This window comes from Papio anubis, chromosome 19 (genome assembly GCF_008728515.1).
Source record: "Papio anubis isolate 15944 chromosome 19, Panubis1.0, whole genome shotgun sequence".
NCBI classification, from domain to species: domain Eukaryota; kingdom Metazoa; phylum Chordata; class Mammalia; order Primates; family Cercopithecidae; genus Papio; species Papio anubis.
The window spans coordinates 47,527,340-47,546,973 of NC_044994.1; positions in this window are offsets into that span (position 1 = coordinate 47,527,340).

Sequence of the window (19,634 nt, forward strand, 5' to 3'; positions counted from 1 at the left end):
GGGCTCTTTAATATTCCACAACGCCTGTGACAACTACTTCTCCAAGTGTTGGATATGCAATTTCGATCTCTTTTTCTCTGAATCTTTGTACCTTTTAGTCTAACAACAAAGAGGAACAAAGATCCTAATTATACCCATAATCATTATTATCTGAAGAAGTTCCCAGTAATTAAATTTTAAAGAAAATTTATTTAACGAGCTTTCTACAGTCACATCCAAGCAATACACATTCAAGTAGATAGTGATTAGTATGAAATAGCACTAATTTGAATGACTTGATAAAAGCTCCTACTTCACTACTATGTTTTTAATAATTGTGTAATTACATAGAGACTTATTCCTGTAAATATCGCTTGTTTTATATAGAATGGAGGACATGAAGATGTGTTCTATCTGAAGCAAATTTCCAATATTTTGAAGCTGTATCTTCTTGTGTCAGCTAAAAAGTTAATATGTACGTCTTAATTACACAAACACACACACTCTCTTGCATGGAATATACACCTTTCATTTGCATGAGTTAAGAAAAAGTGCTTAGCTTAGAAGAAGCAGAGGTGGGGGAAAAATAAATCTTCTCTGAAGGAGTGCATGGTCATTACGAGTGAATGAAAATGAAAAGCATATTTCAGCAAACAATTCCTAATTATCCTATAAGAGAGGCATGATAATTGACATAGACTATATCGATGTTGTCGCGTCTATATCATTTCCAGTGATTCATGGAGCTTTAGAAATGTTATCATGTAATATTGTGCATTTGTTCTTTTATTCAGGGCAAAATAAAATGCTGATCTTAAATACAATTGTAGAAAGATGAACTATAGCTTAAAGCAGGCCTCCTTCATTTGAATATTTTACTTGCACATTATGTGACTGAGATACTAAAGGATACCATGTATATTCAGATAACTGTTATAAGACACAATGAGACAAAAGGGATGTTTACTAGTCAAGGACTCTATCACCAATTAGATGGTATCAACTTGAGCCAATCACTTGCCTTCTCTGGGCCTCAGTTTCTTCATCTGTAAAATGATAAAATTGGTGATCTTGTTTCTAAGGACGCTTCGAACTTTCAACTGCAATTTTTCTTAATATCACTAGCTCTATGGTATATCTTATTTAATTTAAAAAATAGAAACGTATCCCTGGGTATTTCCCCTCTTTCTAAAATGATAAATAAAAGCAACTATGTATTGCTTTCAAAAGGAAACACTGGAATGCAAGCCATGTAATTCAGCTGCAGGTACCAAAATGTTTACTTAACATTTTATTCTATTCCTCAATGATACAATTTCAATTAATTTTTAAAATAGGCAATACAAAGAGACAATATTTTAAAAGAAGAAAGCAAATATGATACATATGACATAAAGGTTCAATGTCTGGCAAATATAATTAAAATGGTCCTGCATTCCTAACTCCTACCAAACTCTTCTTTTCACCCATGTACAATTCTATCCCTGGAGAAATGGGGCTGGGGTAGATGTAAGAAGATAAAAGCTTCTAATGTAATTGGAACCTAGCTTCTCATATGCTGACACTTATTATAAGAAGTAATTGGCCATGGTTGGTGCAGTCTTTAACCTACAAGGAGATATTAGTGGTTTTGGTGCTATCGGAATGGATAAAAAGAAACTGAGTAACTCACGACAACGCCATAGGACTCAATGCCAGAAGGACAGTTAGTGTGGGTCTAGCCCATCTGATTTGCCACAGGATCCTTGGATCTGCCAGGGAAAGCATTGCTGATCTTGATCTGATCCCCTGTGATTACGAATCATTAGAATTCCTCTTCTGGTCAACATAGACATTACCCTCATTGCCGATACTGACATGCCACAATGGAGATATTTATATCTCCTAGAAAGTCCATAGTTTTCCTAAGCTTAAATGCAGGCTGAGAAGAGAGGTTTTATCACCATTTATCCTAGTATCTTAGTAAATGTGAGGGCAGAGCATCCTGTCTGAGGTCAGACCATTCACTTGATTCGCTTCAACTTTTAGCAGTCCAGGACTGGGTCATTCACTCAGTAAATAACCCCAGGTTAAGCTACTAACTTGAAGTTTTCAAGCACAAATCTAAAACTTGTTGGGTATCTATCTAAGCTTCGAAGAATTAAGGAACACATCTTAGGCATTATCAGCTTGTCCTCTCTGTGTGGCTCTGACCGAATTGTAATTTTTGAAACCAATTTGGCAGCCATCTTAAGACTCCAGAGACACTTGTCATTCAAGCCAACATCTTTAATCAAAGTTGGCCAAAGGACCAAGTGATAAGGAGACTGTTAAATTATTCTCTCTTAGGCAGAATCCATGTACAAAGAGGTCCAGTTAGATCAGCTCTCCAGTTTGGTGGGATCCTTTTGTGGAAGCTTTTTCGGGCTTCATAAAGAACAGCACCCTCAAAACAGAGCCAGATAAAAAGACAAAAATTAATCTTCAAAAATTATTGATATTAAGAATTATGTGGAGTGTCTGCCACTTAGGGTTTTCTGCTTCTTTAAGTTCACTTTCAAATTTATAGTTGAGAAAGATGTTAATTACTCTCAGTCCAAAATTATATTTACATTTGCTTTAAGTTCCATAACTACCACATTTCACGTAATTGTGTATTAGGGCACTAAGCTTCATTTTTAATGTGTTTTGTGAGTTCTTAAGATGTGAAAAAATTATATCACAAATACGGCAATTCATTTGAACATAAAATTTGGATGAGGGAATTTTCTTTAGTAAATACATTATCTGAGCAGGCTAGATTCATACCAATCATCTTCAGATTTTCCTGTTTAATCTCAAAAATAAAGCAGGCAAATTTTAAAAGAAGAAGGATCCTGAAAATAAGATAAGTTTGATAGCAATTTGTTGGTGATGTTGAGGAGCTGCCACTTTCCTGGCTGATTTTATTTTCTATGCCCATGATGTGTGAGAAAAATGCCAGCGCAGAAAAAATAAAAGCGGAAGAAAATGGATTTTGATTAGTAAGGAAATGGTACTGATTGTGAATTTCCAGTTCATCTCATTCTTCTGGCTTTCCTTTCAAATGTCTTTTCTTGCATGTTTTATGCTCCCTGAGCTGTTAATATACCCTAATTGGTTGGTTTTGCTTTCAACTCAGGCATTCATTACCTATACCTGTGCATCCTCATCTCTCTTATTTCTCCACAATCTTTTGATGCAGGCAGTTATTTAGACATGCTTCCTATCAAGTCCCCAAGATTCCCTGAAAAGATGTCTTTCTTGCAGCTCATCAGGATACCTAATAGCACATTCAACTTCATGCAATTCAATTCCACGAACATTCCCTGAGCGTCCTACTATGCTCTAAGCAGCTGGTCAGTAATAGCCAAGAAGTTGGGATCTCAATCTGTGTACAGGCCTGCCTCAGTGGAAGTTCCTGCAGAATATTCTTACCTCTGACACCCCTTCTCTCTTAATCTCATCATCAACCTCACATGTTAAATAAACAGAAAGTTAGACCATTTAGCAATAAACTATGTTTCACAGCTACGTAGAGGCCAAACTTCGTATTGGGAAGTATACCCACACAAGGACCAGAACAATGTACTATCACCATTCAGTGTCTGAACATAGTGACTCAGTTAGTTGGCATTTAATTAGTTAATAAACAGACCGTTTCATTGAGAGCATGCATTAGCATCTAACACCGGCTGGCAGACGAGCCTTCTTGATTGATTAAAATATACATTTAAATATATTCCCTTAATTTATATCAGTCGCAAAGTGAAGCAGTTATCTTTATAACTGAGAGCATTAGCGTAAATTATTTAGTATCTTCATTCTAATTTGCACCATATTATAATATCTATCTTGATCTCAGAACTAAATAAATCATCTGTCCCAAATTACAAGCACACCGTGAGTCCTGAGATTTTTATAGCACTTTCTGATCTGCCTCGGAATTTTTCCCAACCGGACTGGAACTCCAAGGAATGGCAGTAGATTATTTTGGTGGAGAAAATGAACTTTTGAAAATGCTGCGGTCATTTTCCTAAGAATGTGAAGCTTAGAATCTGATCTATGTTCATTTAAATATGCTGTCTTGAATTGAATATAGAAAATTGTCTGAGCTCCCTCAAGATGTAAGGCTGTCGTTTTCTTTATTTTTTTTTAATCATTGTTGATTTCTGTTTGTTTGTTTCTAATCACTATAGAAAAATCCTTCTATCACTAATCACCTATGAGAAAAGATTATGTGACTGACTTTGTAATGCGCTCCATAGACAGGACGGTATAAAAGAAAACACAAGATTTAACTGTAGTCATGTTAGAAAGATGAGACGTATAAGAGGTAAGTTGAGAAAAAATGAAATACTATGTAGTATTATTTCTGCAAATATAGGTAAGTGAAACACTTTTTCAAGATAATTTTCACTGATAACAAAATACATATTGACTATAGAAAACTTTAAAAATACATAAAAGTACCCAGAAAAAATTAAATTACCCATAATGTCTTTCAAAAATAATCATTATCAATATTTTGGTGTTCAGCCTCTTAGATTTATCTGAACATATTTTTTACAATTGGAACTGTACTATGCTTACCTTTTTATAACCTTCTTTGCCCCTTTAATGTTTTATTATGAACATACTGCCATGTTGTTAAATTCTATTCTAGAATATTTTTGTGGCTGAATATTAATCCATCATGTGTATACAACATAATGTATTTAACCAATTCCCTTAGTCGAATATTTTTTATCTTCATTCTTTGAGAGTATTTAAAGACTTTAATACTTTAAGTGAATCTTTGTCCACATTCGTACTTAGGGAAATATATTGTGATAGATATTACTAATGCTCATCAGCATCCCATTCCTCTTTATTGCATAGGCAGTTGGAAGAGAGCACTGCCAAATTCCAAATTTCTACTTAAAAAGGGTCATATGGGCCAGGCACAGTGGTTCACGCCTGTAATCCCAGCACCTTGGGATGCCGAGGTGGGCAGATCCCTTGAGCCCAGGAGTTCAAGAGAGCCTGTGCAACACAGTGAAATAAAACCTCATATTTTTAAAACATACAAAAATTAGCTGCACATGGTGGTGTGCACCTGTAGTCTCAGCTACTCAGCAGGCTGAGGCAGGAGGATCCCTTGGGCCCGGGTGATCAAGGCTGCAGTGAGCTCTAGTCCTCACTGCACTCCAGTCTGGGTAAGAGTGAGACCCTGTCTCAAAAAAAGGGGGGGCGGTCATGTGACTCATTTTGAGTCAATGGACAGAAACATTTAATAGCCAGGGCATGATTTATCTCTCTTCTCCTGTTGTAGCAACTGATAAAACTTTGTGTTCCAAATGGTGCAGTAGCATTGAGGAGCCTCATCTTGCTGGGTCCCAAGTACAATAGGGATATACAATAGAAGCAGAGCCCCCTGACAATTTAGTGAGAGATAAACTCTGTGTCAAATCACTGAGACTTTGGGGTTGTTTATTTCTGCAATGTAACTTAGCTAACCTGGCCAATACGTGCATTAATATTTTTATCAATACTGAAATCATGTAATACATTGAGATTGGGTTTCCTTTCGATGTTTGACAGTGATAATATTAGCCATAGGGTTTCAGTTTTCCCTTATAACTTGACATTATCCTCAGAGACTTTATTGAGCATTTATTATGTGGCAGACATTTTTTAAGCACAATGCATGTATTAACAACTCATAAGTTATACCAAGAAGAAATTCATTCCTTCTTTCAACAAATTATTCAGCAACTAAGGGTGAAGCATTGTGTTGGGTGCCCTATGGCTTATGAGTTTAGAAAACATTTACATTCTAAAGTACTTCCCAGCTCAATGAAAGAAAAGAGACACACACCAATGGCCATGAAGTTAAACAGAGTGCTAAGTGTCACATGAAGACTCCACACCAAATGCAATGCGAGCTTGGAAGAGAGGAACCAGACATACTTTCTAGCTGGAAGGTAGGATTTAAATAGATGAAGTAACAAGGACATCAGGTCAGAGAATGGGAATCCCAATACTAGTATATATAAAGAAGAATAATGAAATGTCAGAATGTTTGATTAGTTTAGATTAAGTAGATTATAGGCTTTATTTTCAGGAAGATTGTCAGAACGACTAGAAATCAACTCGTAGAGGCCCAAAATTCACAATCATGAATGCAAGCCTAAGAAAATCTTATTTGATGCATTACTTATTGCGGAATTTTAGGAAAAAGTTTGAATAAGTGAGTTGCAAAATCGGATTCATTCTTTAGGATGTATAAACAAACTCAGACATGTGAAGTAAAGTGGAAAGGGAGAGAGTGTAGGCTGGAATTCCTAACAATGGCTGCACATTGGAGTCTTCTGGGGAACATTAAGAAAGACTAATGCAGTGACCCACCTCCTAGAGATTCTGATGTAATTGGCTTGGGTATAGCCTGGGGATCAGATGTCTTTAAAGCACCCCAGGTGATACATACATCTAGCCCTGGCTGTTAACCATTGAGAAGGTGATTGAAACATTTCAGCTGTGATGAAAGAGGCTCCTGAACTAGGAAAGTGAAGGTGTGGATGGAGTGCACTGATGGAAACAGGAGCTGAAGGAGAAAATACAGGCAATGATGTCTTCAAGATTGTAAGACCAAGTGCCCAGGAAAAAGAGAAAATTGTAACAAAGAGAGGACAGTCAGAAGCAAGAGCTTACTTGGGAAGGAAGACAACAAGTTGAGTTTTGGCTACCCTGATTTTTAGTGCTGGTGGGTGATCCCATTAGAAACCAAGATTTCAGGGCTCAGATGTAGGTGAAGAAATCAATCATTTGGAATTAGGTCATGGTTGACATGGGAAAGTTGAGCAAAAGAAAGGACAATAAGACAGATGTCTGAGGACAGGGAGAAGATAGTTCATATACTGAAGTGTCCAAAGGCTTGTAGTGGAATAGGTTAGTGGAATATAATCAACACTAATAAAAAAGAGACTCTTATAGAGGAGAAGACTGATGAATGCTGCAGAAGAGGTAAAAGGGATAGTGGCCAAGAGAAGATTACAAGATTCAGGGAACAGGAGACACTGGGGACCTTTGGAAACCATTTCAGTGAAGTTTAGAGTCAGATTCCAGATTAATCATGGTGATCATGGGAACTATAGATGTTTGTTACAGGGTGGAAACCAAAAAATGGAATCACAGGTCAAGGAAGTAATAGAGCAGATAAATAGTTTTAACAGAACAATGAAAGAAACAAAGAGAAGGAGGCTGTTGAAGACGCTAGCCAAGGAGGAGCTAATTCAATGGGGAAAAGGTCCCAGAAAAAAAGAGAAAGAAGGGATATGGAGCACATGCACAAGAGCTGGATTTGGAAGGGAAGGATTCCCTTTTCTAAAAGAGAAGAGGGTCAGTGTTGGGGTACAGAAAATGATTCCCAAGAATATGGCACTTTTGCACACTGAGTGCTTTGAAAGACCCTAGAAATAAACCTCAGAACCAAGGGCTCTCTCCTACCTTCCTTCACCTTCCTGTCTCTCAGATCCTCTTTCCCAAACAACCTGGAGGGACCCTCTGGAATTTCTTTATCTGACTAAGAAAGCTTTTTCCCAAAAGAAATGCAGTTATCTTAAGACCCCCTCCCTAGGAAGCTCATCAAATAACTAGGAAAGATTAACAACCAGAGAAGAGAACCAGAGAACGTCATCACCACGCCCAGACAGACTTTTCATCTGTTCTCCTAAGGGCAGATCCAAGAGATTACTTGGAGGATTTTATCTGCATAACAAGACAACCTGTGTTCCCATGAGGTTCTGCCCTTCACCTTCCATAACTTATCCATCTCAACCAGCTTCCAAAGAGAATCATTTAAAAAATAATTTCTGTCCCCTTGGTCCACACATCTCTCCCCTGTGAAGAGGGTATTTAAGCCTCAAACATCTGGTCCCTCTTTGAGTCTCATACTTTGTGTCTGGCATCCATGTATATGCAGATGAATAAATCTTGTATGCCTTTTTCTCCTGTTAATCTGCCTTTTGTCAGTCCATTTTCAGCAATCTTTTGGAGGTGGAAGAGGGAAGCTTTTCCTCTTTGCCACAATAGTGAAAAGGAGGAAAAAGAGATAATAGGAATAGAAATTGAGAGATGGTAGAGAATATGTGATGATGGATAACAAAATGGGGCATTTTAGGACCAAAATATCTTGGTTTTACTAATATTATATCCTAGTTATCTACTGAAAATGAAGAAGATAGCATAAAAAGTGAAACCTCAAGTAATGTGAAAAGTGATTAGAAATATGATAAATCATTTAACAAAGAAAAATGAAGTAGTGAAAACAAAGTAGCAAACTATCAACCCTCTGAAAACAGAGAGTGAAAAGTAATTTAAAACTCCAGAAACAGGCTTTGTCTGAATGCTTCAAACCTGTGCAAAGTCTTGCATATGATTTGAAAAAAAAAGTATAGGTCATTCTATTCCTGGCTGCTAAACCACTCTGAGAAAAAAAAATTTCTGTGTAGCATTATCACCATTGTAATATGCATTTATTTGTATGATCTTTTAATTAACATCTGTCTCCACCCAGCAAATGTTAAAGACCTTGAAGGCAGAGTTGATGTGTCTTTCTTCCCACCATTAAATCCCAACATCTAGCAAAGACCTTCAGTTAATATCAGGTTTTTGGTAAATATTTGCTGAATAATTGATATTTTATTTAAGTGCATTCTCTTATTCTCACTGTTCTTTATCAAAAGGCTAATTTCAAAGTAGCTTTTGAAGCCAAGGACAGTACTTTTCCAATATAGATAGGTAACAGTCAAACTAAATGATATTAGCAAATTTGAGTCAAAAATATGTATAACCTACAAACTCTAAACTGCAGGAATGCAAAGAATTGCCAGGGACAGTGTCCTTGAGAAGTATTAATCCTTTCCAGGAGACAACACCCAAAAGACATTTAAAAATTACATAAAAAAGATTTCAAAGTTTCAAAACAAAAATATAGGCAGGGGAGATAATGGGTGATTAATTGTCAAAGATTTTTCCAGACCACAAAATTTTGCTTATGTACTTGCTAGATTTTAAAAAGTATGTATCCTCTTAAACATTTTAAGTTTACATATAAAAATTTGATTGAATATTTATGGTTCCAAAAAGATGTATTTTCCAATTAACCATATATTTCTAAGGGTTTGAATATATTTTATTGATATATTTTGAGCGGCCAATATATATGAAATTACAGGTTTAGCTCACTTCATCTATGGAAAATGTCTGCCATATAATCTAATAGGTGGAGGCAGTCCTCATTGTTGAATAAACTGGTTAATTTAATTGAAAAAGAGGGACTCCTCCCTAACTCATTTTATGAGGCCAGCATCATCCTGATACCAAAACCTGGCAGAGAGACACAACAAAAAAGAAAACTTCAGCCCAATATCCTTGATGAACATCGATGCAAAAATTCTCAACAAAATACTGGCAAACCGAATACAGCAGCACATCAAAGAGCTTGTCCACCATGACAAAGTCAGCTCCATCCCTGGGATGCAAGGCTGGTTCAACATATGCAAATCAATAAATGTTATTCATCACATAAACAGAACTAATGACAAAAACCACATGATTATCTCAATAGATGCAGAAAAGGCCTTTGATAAAATTCAACATCCCTTCATGTTAAAAACTCTCAATAAACTAGGTATTGGTAGAACATATCTCAAAATAATAAGAGCCATTTATGACAAACCAACAGCCAATATCATACTGAATGGGCAAAACCTGGAAGCATTCCCTTTGAAAACTGCACAAGACAAGGATGCCACCTCTCACCACTCTTATTCAACATAGCATTAGAAGTTCTGGCCAGGGCAATCAGGCAAGAGAAATAAATAAAGGGTATTCAAATACAAAGAAATGAAGTCAAATTGTCTCTGCAGACGACATTATCCTATATCTAGAAAACCCCATCATCTCAGCCTAAAAGCTCCTTAAGCTGATAAGCAACTTCAGCAAAGTCCCAGGATACAAAATCAATGTGCAAAAATCACAAGCATTCCTATACATCAAAAATAGATGAGCAGAGAGCCAAATTGTGAATGAACTCCTATTCATGATTACTGCAAAGACAATAAAATAGAAATACAGCTACAAAGAAAAGTGAAGAACCTCTTCAAGGAGAATTACAAGCCACTGCTCAAGGAAATAAGAGAAAACACATACAAATGGAAAAACATTCCATGCTTGTGAATAGGAAGAAACAATATGGTGAAAATGACCATACTGCCCAAAGTAATTTATAGATTCAATGTTATTCCCATCAAACTACCATTGACATTTTTCACAGAATTAGAAAAACTACTTTAAAATTCACATGGAACCACAGAAAGGGCCCATGTAGCGAAGACAATCCTAAGCAAAAAGAACAAAGCTGGAGGAATCACGCTACCCGCCTCCAAGCTATACTACAGGGATACAGTAATGAAAACAGCATGGCACTGGTACCAAAACAGACACATAGACTAATGGAACTGAATAGAGATCTCAGAAATAAGACCACACATCTACAACCATCTGATCTTTGACAAACCTGACAAAAACAAGTAATGGGGAAAAAATCCCCTATTTAATAAATGGTGCCAGGAAAACTGGCTAGCCATACGCAGAAACCTGAAACTGGATCACTTCCTTATACCTTACACAAAAATTAACTCAAGATGGATTAAAGACTTAAGTTTAAAACCCAAAACCGTGAAAACCCTAGAAGACAATCTAGGCAATATCATTCAGGACATAGTCATGGGCAAAGATTTTATGATGAAATCACCAAAAGCAAGTGCAACAAAAGCAAAAATTGGCAAATGGGATCAAATTAAACTAAAGAGTTTCTGCACAGCAAAAAAAACCCTGTCATCAGAGTGAACAGGCAACCTACAAAATGGGAAGAAAATTTTTGCAATCTACCCATCCAGAATCTACAAAGAATTTAAACAAATTTACGAGAAAAAACAACAAACAACCCCATCAAAAAGTGGGCAAAGGACATGAACAAACACTTCTCAAAAGAAGACTTTTATCCGCCTAACAAACATACAAAAAGAAGCTCAACATCACTGATTATTAGAGAAATGCAAATCAAAACCACAATGAGATATCATCTCATGCCAGTCAGAATGGTGATTAAAAAGTCAAGAAACAACAGACGCTGGCAAGGCCATGGAGAAATAGAAACAGTTTTAAACTGTTGGTAGGAATGTAAATTAGCTCAGTCATTGTGGAAGACAGTTTGGCAATTCTGCAGGGATCTAGAACCAGAAATACCATTTGACCCAGAAATCCCATTACTGGGTATATATCCAAAAGACTGTAAATCATTCTATTATAAAGATACATGCACCCGTATGTTTACTGTAGCACTATTCACAATAGCAAAAACATGAAATCAACCCAAATGTCCATCGATGATAGACTGGATAAAGAAAATGTGGTACATATGCACCATGGAATACTATGCAGCCATAAAAAGAAAAGAGATCATGTCTTTTGCAGGGACATGGATGAATCTGAAAGCCATCATCTTCAGCAAACTAATACAGGAACAGAAGACCAAACACTACGTGTTCTCCCTCATAAGTGGGAGCTGAATAATGAGAACACATGGACACAGGAAGGAGAACAACACACACTGGGGCCTGTCAGTGGGGCCAAGGAGGAAGAGCAACAGGATAAATAGCTAACACATGTGGGGCTTAATACCTAGGCGATGGGTTGATAGGTACAGCAAGTCACCATAGTGCACGTTTACCTATGTAACAAACCTGCAAGTCCTGCACATGTATCCTGGAACTTAAAATAAAATAACATTCAGAAAAATAAAATAATTGGTTAATCAAACTTACTTTTTGCTAGAAAAATAAAATCTAAGTTTATTTTAAAAATTCAAATGAACATGCAAATGTCACTTTGTGACAGTCTTCACATTTCTCAATTCTGTTTTTAATTCAATCTATAATAGATAGGGAGATGGACAGACAGACAGCACAATGCTTTGCCATGAGTTTTTCACCTTGAAATGAAATGCACCCTTCAAGATTTCATACAGCAGCGATTTTTTGCTTAGATCACAAAGGACTGTCCCTTAGAAGTGAGGTATTTCATAAGGAGCTCTTCTGTTTTATTTCCCAAGGGGTTTTATAACTTTTGCCATCATTTTCATGCATTGGGTGCCTTTACACAGTAGGACAAGAAGATCAGGATAAATGAAAAGTGTGCGTTTCTTTGGTAAAGTGGAGCAATTGCTAAGGAGGAGGTAGGAAAGGAGAATGGGTCTACCACAGGCCTCAGGAGGATTAACTGCAGGAAAAAATGTGATTGAAGGTTGTGATCAGAAGAGTGGTTCCCTTTAAGCTATCCATTCCCATGCACCCTCTGGAAAGCCTTAGTTTATCCCTAAAATTGAAGACTCTTGTTTAGATAAAGGGTTGGCAAATGACAACCTATCAGCCAAATCTGATCTGCTATCTGTTTTGTAAATATTAAGTTTTATAGAATAAATCATATTCATGTACTTAAATGTGGCTGCATTTGCACTGTAACAGCAGGGCTGACTAGTTATAACAGTGACTGTATTGCACTAAAAACCTAAAATATCTAGCCTTTTACAGAAAAGTTTACCTACCCTTATTCTAGAGTTATAAAAGTGTTGTACCTTCAGGTGAGAGACAGAGAAAGAGAGAGAAAGTGTGCATCTTAGATTGGGTTGGTCAGCCTAAAATGTGCTAGCTACCTGAAAAAAATATGTGGAAAGATAAAGAGAATAACAATTGGCAACAAACCATACTGGCACTGTATCTAACATAAAAATGAGGAGTCTGTATGATAAACAGGCCCATGCTAAATCTTACAGCCAAGAGAATTATATATGGAGGGAATAGGCCTACAAGTAATGCTTTAGTCAGGAAGAATGAGTCATTAAAACACATGCTGTCATCCAAACCAATATAAGGGTAAATTGCTCCCAATCACGTGGGCATTTCCCCTGGAAGTCTGCAAGTAGCAGTTGGCAGTGAATGAGATCCTTAAGCAGGTTTTAATAATGGTGGATGTCTTCACTAATGCAACTAATTGATTCAGATCTGAAACGCAAGCTCAGTAATGTAATCTAAGTGGTATTTAGTTTTCTAACGTGGTTCTGATTTCTCAGAAGAGACTAGAGTATGTAGGTGACCTACACCAATTTTTTCAGTAAAATTTATTTTGACTCTTAATGCTTTCTTTAAATTGCCTTATAAACGCTCTTTAAAAAACAGAATCAGCAACAAAAATAGCAACAAACACTAACACTCCACTTATTCAAACAGATTAACTAAGGCTGAGATTCTCTTTACAGATATTAGAAATCTGACTTTCCTGTGGGTGTGGTAAATCCAGCCAGTCCAAGTCCTAGAACAGGGTTCTAGAAAAAATCCTTTAATGAACTGAAGATTTGGTTGAATTCGCTCCATCAATTAGAGCATTCTCAACATTTATTAAGGACCTATCATATATACAATATTGGGTATATCTGAGTACAGAGTGAGACCGAGTCCCACTCTGTCACCCAGGCTGGAGTGCAATGGCACAATCTCGGCTCACTGCAACCTCCGCCTCCCAATTCAAGTGATTCTCCTGCCTCAGCCTCCCTAGTAGTTGGGATTACAGGCACACGCCACCACGCCCAGCTAGTTTTTTTATTTTTTAGTAGAGACAGGGTTTTGCCATGTTGGTCAGGCTGGTCTTAAACTCCTGATCTCAGGTGATCCACCCGCCTCAGATTCCAAAGTGCTGGGATTGCAGGCGTGAGTCACCACACCCAGCACATTTGTACTGATTAGAAGACATTTTTGGTAAAGAGATTCTTGATTCAACCCCCAACTGAGTTACGAAAAACTCAAAATTGAGAGTATCTAAATTCATAGTCTTTCTCTCCAGTGTTCAAGTCCAGTGTTCAAGTGTGAGCAGAGACTACTTCCAATTTCAATATTCAAAATTGAGTGTAATTAACATTAAATATCAGTTGTAAAGACAAAGAGTTTCATAGACTTCAATATACTCTAACATTGTTTTCAAATTTACTAAATAAGACATTTTCTTTATATCTTTATTTACTTAGCATTTGATACATCAGACAAGGCCTAATTGGGAGACAAAAATCATGCAATAATTTGAACAGGGACAGTGTAATATAAAGAACCATTAACAGAGGGTTGGAGTAACAGGGACTTCATTAGTAAGAGTTAAAGAAGACAGCAAAGAATACAGAAGTGATAGATATCAGGAGCAGCCACTATACCTAGGACTTAGATAGGGCACCCATGGAAGAGCACTGCCCAAACAAGGCTAAGATACTGACTTCACTGAAGAGGGTATGGCTGCGGCTCACTGGACAGCAAGAAGTAGCTGAGGTGTCATGTAGGCAGAACTTGCTGGACATCTGTCCTCTGAAATCCTGCAGGAAGGTGCTGGGCTTGAGAACTCACTGCAAAGTCACCCAAGAAAATGGTGTGGGAGACCCTTCACAGGCCTGTGCCTTGCTGTCAGCACTGCACTCTGAAGCCTCAGAGGAGGTTCCAGGAAGCTGCTGGCTGCTGTGGCTCCTGTTAGGCAGAAGGAGCTGGGATCTGAAATAGCCTTCCTTTACAGGAGCAGGCACTGAATAAATTGTACTCTTCACAGGAATTTAGCAAGGAAGGCACACCAGAACACAGATGAAAAACTCCTTTTTTCCTCCAGTGTCCCATGATTACCCCCATCCCTATATGACAACACTGAACATTGCACCAGCTGACAAAGGAGAAATATTTACAGAGCCCACCTTCGTGATTACAGAGCAGGCAAAGGAGGACATGCTTTGAGCTAAGAGGTAATACATCTATAACTGGCATGCTTGACTTTTGTGAATGTGCTATAGATCTTAATCAGTGCTGAAATGAGAATTTCATAGTTGTCCATTTCCCCACAAAACACCACAAATTTACTGGGAAGGCCTTTACTAACCATTTCTTCAATGAGCATTGATTGAGTACTTTTGCTGAGCCTCATATGTTCTCAGAGGTCAGGAGTAAAAGACAAAAATTTATAATCTGGCCACAAAAGATTGTACAATTGAACAGGAGAGATAAATGGGTAAGTATCCAGATACAATGAGCTGAACACAGTATCAGAGGTGTGTATACAGAGTGTCCTGAATCACAGAGGAGAAGCTAAGTCTGCCCTGGAGGAGAGAAGGCTAAGGATGGACAAGGTCTTGTGCAGAGAGGATGGCCACTTATTGCATCTTGAAAGATGATTGGGAGTTTTCCAGGAAGACAAGAGTGAAAAGTCCTTCTTTCCCAGAGTACAGTACATGCAAAAGTTCAAAGTCATAAAGATAATGAGTTATTGGCTAAAGGACCAGTAGTTCCCTGAGTCTGGAGACTGCCATGATTGCCAGCAGCCGGACTGGAAAGACCTCATTTTGATAGACAAACTAAGACTTGACTTTAAAGATTATCCTTTCTCCAATTTCTGAAATATTTTTTAGAAAAATACACTACTTTCATTTGTCATCCTGGAGAGTGAAAACGATAAAATGAATGCTTGGATCTGTACTTTCTGGAGGAATCAGATTGAATGTAAAAGAGAACAAACACCATTAAAAAAGAAATGACTTGCTCTCTCTCTTTTATTTTTATTTTTAATTCAAATGCAACTCTGGATTGCAACCATCATAATATACTGGAGAATCAGAGCATCTGAGCCACATCACTGATTAGCTTGTTTTTCACCCAAAGCAAAGGGGAAAAAAATTATTGATGAATTAAATAAATGAGTCATTGAAAATGACTAAGCATGCAACGTTTTGGTAAATGTGTCATGGCAACTGTACTGAGTCATATTTCAGTTCTAAACTACAGTGGAGGGCAATACAATGTACTTGTTCTCAGCTCTGAATTTCAGAAGAGCCAATAAAGGTTTAACATTATATTATGGAGACCTGAGGAGCTGTCCAGAGCAGAAGAGGAGGAAAGTCTCCAAAGACTAGTTCTGAATGTCGGGAAGATTCTGTTTTCTTCTTTCCTTGGCTTCAGGGAACATGTGTCTTCTGAACATAGTGAACACAGGGAGGAGGCTCTTGCGCCCAGAAGTCTTGTTGCAACTTGGGAGTCAGGCCCTGTAGCAAATTCTTTTCCAACTCAGCAGAAATGTCTGTTGACACGGACACTTCTGCTGCTTCTAGAGAGGCTCATCAAACTGGCTGTCAAAGCTGGGAGGGTTCAAGGCTGGTTTAGCCCATGGGTAGAGCAAGCAATCGTCTCTATGGTACAATTTGAAAAATAACCCTCTCCTCATAAACACCTCCCCAAAATAACTTGAATGCCTTCCTCCATTTCCTGGCACTTTACTATGTGATACACTTCTGTATTATAAATATTGATTGAGTGATTGGGCTAACTTACTGTCATTTCCAGAAATCCCCTGCAAAAACAAGAACAAAACAAAACAAAAAACCGCACAAAAACAAAGACACATTGGATAGTAATGGCTAACATTTATTGAGCACTTACTAATTCAGTCTATGTCTGAGTTATTAAAAATAATAAACTTATTTAATCCTCACTGTGAAAAAGTTCCTTTCAGTAACCCTACTTTCCATATGAGAAAACTGAAGTACAGAGAGATTAAGTAATTTTCCCAAGGTCACACAGCTGGTACATGTTAAAGCTGATACATTATGGTACCCAGGCTTCACTCTTCCAAGATCTTGTAGTGACCCATCACTTACCATTAGAACCTTAGTTAGGATTATATTGTGAAGAAGTTCTTTTCAGTGCTTATATGAGCCAAGTACTGTTCTAAGCATTTTATACATATTACTATATGTTCTCTTCAAATTTATTACTCTTCTAAGATGGGTAACAGTTCCCTGTATTTTATGTAAGAGCAAACTGAGGTGCAAAAAGATGAAGAACTGTTCCCAAAAAACCTCAGTTATTAAGGAAAAGGGCAAGATCCAGGTCCTAGGTCTGCCTGGTCCCCAAGCCTACAACTCAGGAGATTGCTCAGTTCTCCCAGCCAGTACCCACTCACCCCAAAGTATCATACATGGTTTGCCATATACATTATTATTTCTGCACATTTTAGTAGAATTGCCAGATTACCAGGTGGCAATATAGTTGGAAGAGTAATGCTAAGTAATTTTCTTAAAGTTGTACTTGCATAACAAGCTATTGTATTTGGTGGGGTTTATAGTAATTATGGGAGGGAGGGTTTAAAGCCCCACTGAAGCAATCTCTTAGGACTACCATGTTTTCAGAGTGCCCCCTCCCATCTCTCTGCTTTCTCCTTTCTTTCCAGCCAAGGGAAATTTCCCATTCCTTCCATAAAGCAATTTTGACTTCTCTACTTCAAGGTATTTACTCCCCCTGTGAACTCATAAGCTTTATCAGTAGACTCACCAATTTGATAGCTATTGTGTATGTAAAAAGAAAAAGAGAGAAAAGAAAAGAACAATAACTTTTAAAGCATCTACAAAGTGTTGGGTATAATGCTGTACTGTGTAGATCCATATCTCATAGATTCTGAAAACATATTTCTTTTTTCACATTAATGTCTCTGAAATTGGGATGCTTTGCACAATCAACTGTGTCTGACAATTGCTGTGAACCAGTCAGTAGTCATGACATAACTGTGTCATTATTCACTTACTATTTTGTTGGAATAACAGGAAAACCCCAGTCCCTTGACATTCAATACAGTCAACACTTAAGAAACATTTGAAGAAGGAATGGAAGTTCTGAGCGCTTGAAAACTTTCTATTGAGACCCCAGTATTAAACTTGCACTGAGTGAAAATTTTTGAGTGAAAGTATCATGGGAGAGATCTCCTACATAAGAATGGAACATTCTTTCTTTCATACATGAAAGTGGAATGTTCTTACTGCATCACCATTGCTTTTGCAGGCCAGGGGGTGATGTTGTAGGAAAAACATAGACATCAAGAACTCTGAGTCAAAAAGAGACAAAGAAAGGTCAGATGAGAAGAAATCTAGGAATACTTGGTCAACCTATTTTTCTTGTATTTTCCCTTTTTTATGGGCCCAAGAGTCATATTTTTAAAGAAAGAAAACCTATGTATAAATAAGTTTTAAAAAGCTCTTTGAATAAATAGAAATTCTAAGAGACAAGAAAGACTGTATTTGTGGGATTAATTGGCAGCATATTTTCTTTATTAGTGAAATATAACATAATAATGCAACTTGCATTCAGTGATATCTTAGATTTGAAGAATGTCTTAGTCAGTTTAGGCTGCTATCGCATTTGTGTCTTAGACAACAAATGTTTACTTCTTATAGTTCTGGAGGCTGAGAAGTACAAGGTAAAGGTCCCAGCAGATCTGGCATCTGGTGAGGGCCTGCTTCGTGCTTTGCAGACAACCATTTTCTTGCTGTGTCCTCATATGGCTCAGAGAAAAACGAGAACAAGCTCTGTCTCTTGTTATAAGGACACTAATCCCATTATGATACTCCACCCTCATGAGCTAATAACCTTCTGGCATGGTTTGGATTTGTGTCCCCACCCAAACCTCATGTTGAATTGTAATCCTCAGTGTTGGAGGAGGGGCCTGGTGGGAGGCAATTGGATCTTAGGAGTGGATTTCCTTCTTGCTGTTCTCATGATACTGAGTGAGTTCTCATGAAATCTGCTTGTTTAAAAGTGTGTAGCACCTCCCCATTTTTTCTCTCTTCTGCTCCAGCCATGTGAAGTTGTGCCTGCTTTCCCTTCACCTTCCACCATGATCGCAAGTTTCCTGAGGCCTCTCCAGCCATGCTACCTGTACATCCTGTGGAACCATGAGCCAATTTAACCTCTTTTTTTAAAATAAATTACGCAGTCTCAGGTATTTCTTTATAGCAATGTGAGAACAGATTACTACACCTCTTAATACCATCACAGTGGAAGCTGGATTTCAACATTTGAATGTAGAGTCACGGGGACACGTTTAGCCATAACAGGAAAATATGATATACCTCATTTAATTCTCACAACAGCCCTAAAAGCTACTGTTTGTAGGAAAAACACAGAAATCAAGAACTCTGAGTCAAAAAGAGACAAAGAAAGGTCAAATGAGAAGAAATCTAGCAATACTTGGCCAATTTATTTTTCTTGTATTTTCCCTTTTTTACAAACCCAAGAGTCATTTTTTATAAAAAAAAAGAAAACCTATGTCTAAATACATTTTAGGTACCATTGTTCTTAGTTTATAGAAGCAGCAGAGACTGCCAAGCTAGAAAGAATTGGAGTTGAGATTGAGCCCAGGTCATGCCAGACCCACACTCACGCCTTTTGTTATCCCGTGTGGCCAGTGGACTTGAGGTCTACCACTTACTAGTTTTGAGGTCACTAAACAGTTTCCACTTCTATAAAATGTTATAAAAACCCATATGTCACAGAGCTGCCTGGAGGATTGAATGTGGCTAGATTTCACAACCCTTCCAACCTGAAACTACAAGAGACACCATCCTTGTTGTGAATTAGCATCTGCCATGTGAGAGCTCTTGAAATGCCTGCCTTTTGTTAGAGCCTCATTAGACAAGTTTTCATGTGAATATACAATCACAACTCAATGAACAGCATTTTGAGGACAGAGATTTGTTGTTAGAATCAATT